Source organism: Anneissia japonica, unplaced genomic scaffold (assembly GCF_011630105.1).
Source record: "Anneissia japonica isolate Jap-2015-1 unplaced genomic scaffold, ASM1163010v1 scaffold287978_len313048_cov192, whole genome shotgun sequence".
Classification (NCBI taxonomy): Eukaryota; Metazoa; Echinodermata; class Crinoidea; order Comatulida; family Comatulidae; genus Anneissia; species Anneissia japonica.
Genome location: NW_022753122.1, coordinates 303,194 through 312,391, shown reverse-complemented (window position 1 = coordinate 312,391; position 9,198 = coordinate 303,194). Strand labels below are relative to the sequence as shown.

General features: G+C 28.2%; 1 long non-coding RNA gene across 1 annotated transcript; it reads left to right on the top strand.

Moving 5' to 3' along the window:
- The first annotated feature begins 7,194 nt into the window (after positions 1–7,194).
- On the top strand, positions 7,195–8,905 carry LOC117122722. Its single transcript, XR_004447743.1, has 2 exons — positions 7,195–7,727; positions 8,601–8,905. It is a non-coding gene; the product is annotated as an uncharacterized LOC117122722 (long non-coding RNA).
- The last annotated feature ends 293 nt before the right edge of the window (positions 8,906–9,198 follow it).

Here is a 9,198-nt window from a genome sequence, read left to right as displayed (position 1 = left end):
GTCATTCACATGTCAAAAGTCAGATTATCAACATGCTCCAATTGCACCCAAATTTCACTGCAATGGTGCATATGATATTTTAAATACTTTTACATTTATTTTGGGGATGGAGGGTGAAAGTTCATGAAACAAAATTATACAAATGTCTTTTACCTACATCGAAATGTTACAGAAATCCTTATGGTAACCTGAATCATTAAATTATTTAAAAAATGAAAGGTCAAAGTTTATCCTTCAAAGTCAAGCATAACAATTATTCAATTGTGCCCAAATTTTACTGGAATGATGCATATGATACTCAATAATATTGAAACTGTGTATCATAGGAGTTAGAGAATAGTACAAGACTGACTAAAATCGATTGCAATGATTAAACCTTGGCAAGAATTATTATAGCTTTCTTTAATACGTGTAGTGAAATAAATACTACATGAAATGAAATGTAGGCCTGATTGTTTTTATGGAAAATAAACTGTGAACCTTTTTACAGTATAGTAGTTGTTTACAGGCTCGGTACTATTTGGCTAAATGGGTGGTCACATGAATAACTAATACAATCAAACGATTTTTGTTGAACTTTTCGCGTAGCAGCGTGATGTGTGATCTTAGTACAGTTTAATTTAAGAATTTTTTAGCCAAATTTGTTTCAATTAAGCATGCGATAAGCCAGTCAAAAGCGTTTTATTGACATCACGTTACACCACAAAGTCGTGGCCCAAGAAGTCAAAATCCACACTGACCATGGAGGAAAGCCGCCATGCCTAAACCAAGCAAAAGCATAGTGTGGAACGCCATTTGTGCAAAAAATAATATGGAACACCATTAGTGAAAAAAAAAATCAATATTTTTTAAATAATAGAGGTATAATTCGAGAACTAAGATCAAGTCTATAGATATGTATATAGGCCTATTATTTAATTCATTATGTATACGTAATTTAATAAATTTTGCATTTTAAATTGATCAGATTGGGCCTATCTTTAGTTTAATATTATTTAGATATTAATATTATGAATAACCTTCTCAATGAAACGCTATGTTTAGGGATACCTTTTAACCTTTAATTATTTAAAATCTGTTTTGAATGTAATATGTTTAATTCCAGTTGGTCTAATGTCGATGTTAGAAATTTGTTTCATGAACTTTCTTAAAGATAATAAAATACATTTTAACTTGGTATCACGGGGATCAATACTGTAAACGCTCGATCGGAACTTTTTGATTTTTTTTACCTTTTCTCCATAAATTTTGCCTTTTCACTTCAAAAATATTTTTCACTTAATTTAAGAATGTTATAAGCATTGAGGAAACAGAATTATACGAAGTTGTAAATGTTGTTAATTTAACCTTTGCTCTGTAAACTTTGATATTTCCCCTTTAACAATATAAACTGATTTAGAATTCCATGAATTACCCCTATGAAATTTAGGCTCAAATTGAATTATTTTTATGACTTGAGCTTGTCAAGTACTTTGATTTTCATTGACTCAAGTTCGAAAAAAATAATGTAGAATGTCTTAAAGATAATTGCAGTGAAATTTGGGGTGACCTACGAAAGCTAAGACCTAAGACCAGATTACGAGATATCAGACCCACTCGAAATATCAGACCTCGAAAATTAAGACCCTTAACTAAGTATAGAACTGACTAATCATGAAATAAGCACCAGTAAGTATCATCGATACCAGCTAGGCCCTTATTTGCAACGTTTACTTAAAAAACAAATACAGTATAAGAAATTATAATACATACTCCAAGTATTGAAATGCACGCCATCGTGTTGGGATTCAATATTTCGACATTACTTACGTCATCATCAGGAATATTCAATAAAAAAAAATGGACATAGTAGTAATCTTTATCTATTCATTAACACGAATAACATTTTCCATCTTCTAATCAATTTTTTATATAGCCGGAGTTAGTTTCGACCTAGGCAAACCTTCGCTAAAAAGGTACACTTTCTCCATCAAAAGGCTTCTTCTATGAATGGAATGACCTGTTCGAAGCACAAGCTCCTGTAGACCAAACCCAGTACCGTTACGATTTTTAATCGTACGGGAAATCCACTCACGATGCAATCATCATCATCATCATCATCATCATCATCATCATCATCATCATCATCATCATCATCATCATCATCATCATCATCATCATCATCATCATCATCATTATTATTATTATCATTATTATTATTATTATTATTATTAAATAAATTGTTATTAATTTGAATATCCGTGTAAATTGTCAATATTATGATAATGATGATGATGATATTGATCATGGTAATGATGTTCATACTGGTACTGATGATGCCGATGATGATGCTAATTCTGATGATGGTAAAAATGCTGTAAGCAATGTAGGCCTACTGTACAAACAACCCCACCCCTCCATATGCCTTATGCCCTATATATAAAGATCCACCAACCAACATACGGAATTGCATATGACATGATTTATCTGTTATTATAACTATTTAATTTTGACTTACAGTATGTAAATGTGTTGTCGCACAATAAAGACGGATATTCGCTTTATAATCATATTAATCATAACAAAGTCGGGTTCTAGGAAAACTGTTATTGGTATGCCTCTCCGTGTAAATTGTCAATATTATCTGACTATATCCGAAACACTAACTTCTGTTTATATTGTTTACTGAGCAACTGTAAATAGACATAGGCCTATGTTATGTGTATACATTCATGGTTGTTAAATAACGCGTCCTGATATGTCAGTTATTATGTTTGTAATTAATTTGATTGACACTATTGATAATGAGCCAATTGTAATGAATGATTTTTAAGTGATTTTGAAAAAGCGAATAAAATAATAAAAAATCATAGAAAACATCGTGTATCTAAATATTATCAATATATATTGAGATTAATTATAAATAAATAATTAGGAAAATTATGAATATTATATAATATATTATAACAGATCAATATATATCCCTTCTTATATAGGCATATATAATAATAATAATAATAATGTTATTATTATTAATATTATTATTATTATTATTATAATTAATAATAAGAATAATAATAATAATATTATTAATATTAATATTAATAATAATAATAATAATAACATTGCAGCATTCGTAAAATGTTTGTCATTGGTGCTGGGAACAGTCACTAAATTGGGGGGCGCCAGGCCCCCCAGTAGAAAAAGTGGGTGGGCCAATGCCCCTGCCACCCCCCACCGCCGTTGATACCACATATAGGCCTATCACATTTTCAAAAATATCTACATATATTGTCATTTTCTGCAATGTAAATGAGTTCTAGCCGTCTGGTTATTATATAAAAGTTAAATGTTTTTCTTGATTTATGAGAAAATATAATTCTGTTGACTTTACATAGTTACTGTGAATAAAAACGATTTACATTTAGCATAAATTTCTATATTATATATTATTTTATATTTTATTAATGAAATTGACAAAAAAAACCTTAAAAGAATTACAGACCTAATTATTTATTTGAAAAGACAATAAAATTTCATTCATTTCAAACATTTTTCATAAATCCTATACTAATTTATATATTACTAAAATTGAGGTGTTCATTATATACTTATTTTATGAAAAATTATGAAATTTTAATTTGCATAGCAACGGTTGCTATGGTGATGACCTTGTATTTTTTTACACCATTAAATTCACTTTTTTTTTCTATAAAAGCTGTTTATCGTATAAAAAATACTGTATAAGCCAATCTAATATTTTACTTGAGACAAATATTAACAGCAATTATGTGAATTTCATTCGTTGCTATGGAGTTATAAAAGTTCTGTAGCACTTCAATAAAGGTGTTTCTTGATTTTGTTTTCTTAAATATTGCTCTTCTATAATACATAACTTTAATACAAAAATATTCATAAACCTATGACAATGATAAATAAAATAAGCTTTAAGCATCCCAGCAGGCACAAAACGTTAATTCAACGTTGAAGCAACGTTGAAATGTAGTTAAAACGTTGAAATCATGTTCACAACATATACTCAACATTGAATCAACGTTGGAAATATGTTTTGTATTTAACCCAAGTCTCGGTTGATAATTTAACATTAATTCAACGTTGAATTAATGTTAAAATTTGGCTGATAATTTAACAATTACAGTACCAACATGTATTCAACATCTTTTAAACGTCAAGTTAATATATAGTTTGCATTTCAATGTAGAATCAACGTTGAAAATGTGTTACGTTTTGCAACCAAAAACCTATTGCTTTTTCAACATTTTTTCTACGTTAAATGAACGTTGAAAATATGTTGAGATTTTAATGTTACATTAACTACGTAAGTTCAACATCAAGTTAAAATATAGTTTGCATTTCAATGTAGGATCAACATTGAAAATGTGTTACGTTTTTCAACCAAACTCCTATTGTGTATTGAACGTTTTTTCAATGTTAAATACACGTTGCAAATATGTTGAGATTTTAAAGTTACAGTATCAACATAAGTTCAATGTTTTTTCAATGTGAAGTTAAAATATAGTTTTTTATGTAACTTTATTTCAACATTGAATTCACTTTGAAATCTGGTTGAGATTTTAACAAACAATTACAATGTTTATTTAACATTTTTCAAACGTTAACCCTAAACATAATTTTTATTTCAATGTAGAATCAACATTTAAAACGTGTTGTGTATTTTTTTTAAATGTATCCATTACATACATAACGTTATTTCAACAATAAATAAACGTTGAAAAATGGTTTAGATATTGAAATGACATTAACAACATTAGTTCAACATCTTTTTAATGGTTAAAATATAGTTTGTATTTTACATATAATCAATGTTTAAACTATGTTATGTTTTTCTGTCAAAAACCATTGTTCATTCAACGTTTTTTCTATGTTAAAAATATGTTGAGATTTTAATGTTATAGTAACAACGTAAGTTCAACATTTTTACAACATCAAGTTAAATTATAGTTTGCATTGTAATGTGGAATCAATGTTGAAAAAGTGATATTTTTTTAACCACAATCCTATTGTTTATTGAACATTTTTTTATAGTATAGTTTATAGTTTGTATTTTACATATAATCAATGTTTAAACTATGTTATGTTTTTCTGTCAAAAACCATTGTTCATTCAACGTTTTTTCTACGTTAAAAATATGTTGAGATTTTAATGTTATAGTAACAACGTTCAAGTTAAATTATGGTTTGCATTTTAATGTGGAATCAATGTTGAAAAAGTGATATGTTTTTCAACCACAATCCTGTTGTTTATTGAACATTTTTTTAACGTTAAATAAACATTGCAAATATGTTGAGATTTTAAAGTTACACTATCAACATAAGTTAAATGTTTTTTCAGTGTCAAGTTAAAATAGAGTTTTTACTCAACTTTAATTCAACACTGAATTAATTTTGAAATCTGGTTGAAATTATAACATAACAATACATTGTTATTAAGTCTAAATATAATTGTTATTTCAATGTAGAATCAACGTTGAAAATGTGTTGTTTTCTTTTTTACAATATATCCATAACTCAAAGTTATTTCAACAATAACATTGAAAACTGGTTTGGATATTAAAATTACAGTAACTACATTAGTTCAACATCTTTTCAATGTAATGTTAAAATATAATTTGTATTTTAATGTATAATCAACGTTTAATGTTACCGTATGTTTTTTCAATTAAAACCTTGTTTATTCAACATTATTTAACGTTAAATAAACGTTGGAAATATGTTGAGATAGGCTAAATCTGTTCAACGTCAACTTAAAATTGCATTTAGATGTAGAATCAACGTTGAAAATGTGTTATGTTTTCAACCAAAGACCTATTGTTTATTTAACGTTTTCTCAACGTTAAATAAATGTTGAAAATATATAGTTTTTTACTCAACGTTATTTTAACATTGAATTCACTTTGATATCTGGTTGACATTTTAACATAAAAATTGCATTGTTTATTCAACATTTTTCCAACGCTAAATTTAAATATAGGCCTAGCCTTTATTTTAATGTTAATCATTGTTGAAAATGTGTTGTGAAGTTCTACAAAGCACCCATTATTTACTCACCGTTGTTTCAACAATAAATAAATGTTGAAAACTGGTTGAGATATTAAAATTTCAGTAACAACATTAGTTCAACATCTTTTCAATGTCAAGTTAAAATATAGTTTTTATTTTAACGTATAAGCAACATTTAAAATAAGTTGTGTTTTCAACCCGGAGTTTAAAGATTTAACTTTATTTCAACAATGAATTCACTTTGAAATCGGGGTGCGATTTTAACATAACAGTTGCAATATATTTATTTAATATTTTTCCAATGTTAACTTTAAATATAGTTTTTATTTCAATGTAGAATCAACATTGAAAGTAGGCCTACCCATTATTTACTCAACATTATTTCAACAATAAAAACGTTGAAAACTGGTTGAGATATTAAAATCACAGTAATAACATAAAGTTTAACATCTTTTCAATGTCAAATTAAAATGTAGTTTGTATTTTAACGTATAATCAACATTTAGAATGTTATTTTTTTCAACCAAGTTTAAATTTCTTTAACTCAACCTCAACTTGATATGAAATTTCATAGAAATAATTGTACAAAATTTATTAAAGTTTACCTCCATGGTGGGGTATAAAAAAACTCATATAGGCCTATTATGAGAGCATATGATCTTTAATCATTATGGTAATTATTATGCCTATTATGAGAGCATATGATCTTTAATCATTATGGTAATTACATTGGTTCTCTGTCCTTGAAAGTGTGGCAAGTAATGGGCTAATCCGATTAGGTCATTAGGTACAGACCAATCAGAAACAAATGCTCATGTTTTGAAGTATGTATCAGTTGCTGTAAAGCTGTCTTCATACACAGTTTACATACTAAAGAATTTCACCATTATCAAATAAATGGAAGAACTGTATATTTGTATACAATACTATATTACAGGGTGTATCTAGGCTAGCCCAATATCGTAACTGTATAGGCTTGCTTTATATTATTATGTGGTTATCTTTTGTTCTAGCTAAGATTTAGGCCAGCCAGCCCTCTGGCCCTAGCTAGGCCTAGTAGAAGAGACTAGGCCTAGACTAGAGTACTGTAGGGTAGTGTAAGGGCATTAGTTAGCATAATTTTACTGTTCGGGCTACACTGCAAGGCCTATACTTTTCTTTGCAAAATGGCCACGTCCTGTGTTGAAATGCTATAATATGGTCTATATTAAATTAAATATAATGTTCAAATGTGGTTGCATGGACAAAGTGCAAAAAAAAAACAGCTAGGCCTAGGCCTATTATGTGTGTTTAATAATTCATCTCATATCATGGGCCTACATACTGCCAGTGGTATAATAGCCTCATCACTTTCATGCCATCAGTAATCATTTTCTTCTTTTATTTTTTTGAAGATGTTAATAATGTAAATTTTTATATTTTCTGTCAATAAAGAGAAAAATTAACAATAGGCCTATCTTTTGATGGTTAGTGTTATAAATAATAGAAATATAAAAATAGATATGGGCTAATTTAGTTGTGTGTATAGGCCTAACTATAAATAATATGGTATTTCTTTCAGGTTTTCAATCCATTGACTAGAAGCCATGTTTGTTGCAATATGTTGTTTGTGGTAGACACTGGGAAGAAACCGACTATTGAATGTGTATTTATTTGTCTCCTGGTACAAAACTGATGGAAGAGCAGCCATGATGAAGCAGTAAAAAGGTATATAATTTTTATTGTTAAATTTTACAAGAATATACTGCACATTTGCTAATACCACTAATAGGTGACTACCCTACTGTGTCACAGTAATAACCATTTGTTTCCTAATTAAAGTCTTGGGTACCTAAGAAGTCATACAAACAGTAAACAGCATTTGTCTTAATCGTCGTTTTACGACTATTATAGTCGTACGAAGGCGATTATTAAGTTTAAATTAATTGGGGACAGTCAAATTTTAAATATTATCTTAACATACTAAATATTCTTCAACGATAAATGGCACCTAACTTCGTAGTATGATGCTGTCTGAGTTGCCCTTAAAGAAAAATGTATTTAAATCTTTGAAAAAAAACACATTCTATTATTGAAAGATGTGACTTAAAGTTTTTTTCAAACTTACTTTTGTTCTCCATCCATACATGTTGTTTGATGTTGTTCCTAATTATTTAGCAAAATGTTAAATTGTTTTAGTTTAAGCCCATTATAAACCTAGGCAATTACTGTACTCTCACAACATCCAATTGAATATTGTGCATATCAAAAGTAATAAAACTGAATGAATAATATGTGTATTAGGTTAAGTGCCACTCTCTATACAGAAATCTGTTCATGTTTGCAGTACTGTAGTTCATAGTGAATATTTTTCAGTATTTGCATCATTATTGGTAATGCTTGCAGTATATCAATGTAGATTGCTCTGGGAAGAACAGTTGTTTCAACTATCTACATGTAGATGATAGTATTTACATTTTTAAAATTATATTACATGTAGTATAGTATATACATTTTTAAAATTTACCTTACAATTAACTTTAAAATAATATTTCAGTCTTTGTTTCAAATATTTTTGTTTTGTTTTTATCTTTCACAAAGGTTGTTGGATACCTTGCTTCAATACCTCTGGTCGGACAAGAAAAGACCTGGCTAAGGAGTAGAGCTTCAAATAATTTATCACCAAGAAAGTTACTGATTTAATCCGAATCCTGTAATGCGAAAGATTCTTAATTAAGCTAAGTGTGCAATATTAGGTCAGTTAAGACGACAGTAATGCATAGGTATATTTTGAAATCTAGACATAGTAGCTGTTGTTATATTATTGATTTAAACATGCCTGTATAGTACAATGCATACTATTTTATGTTTTCTGCAAGTTTCAATTAAAGAAAAATGGTCAAGTATATTTTGAACTCAGTGTATTTTGTATGTTTAAAGGATTAAACATTGACATTGACTCAACATTGAACATTTTACATTGAATTAACATTGAACATACTACATTGAATCGACGTTGAAATTTACGTTGATGCAAACTTTCATTCACAACCAAAATTCAACATTGATCATTTGATGTTATTATAACGTTAAATAATTGATGTTGAAACAGCTTTAGACATTTTACGTTGAATCAACGTTGACATTTACGTTGATGAAAACTTTCATATTCAACTAAAACTCAACGCTGATTCAACAT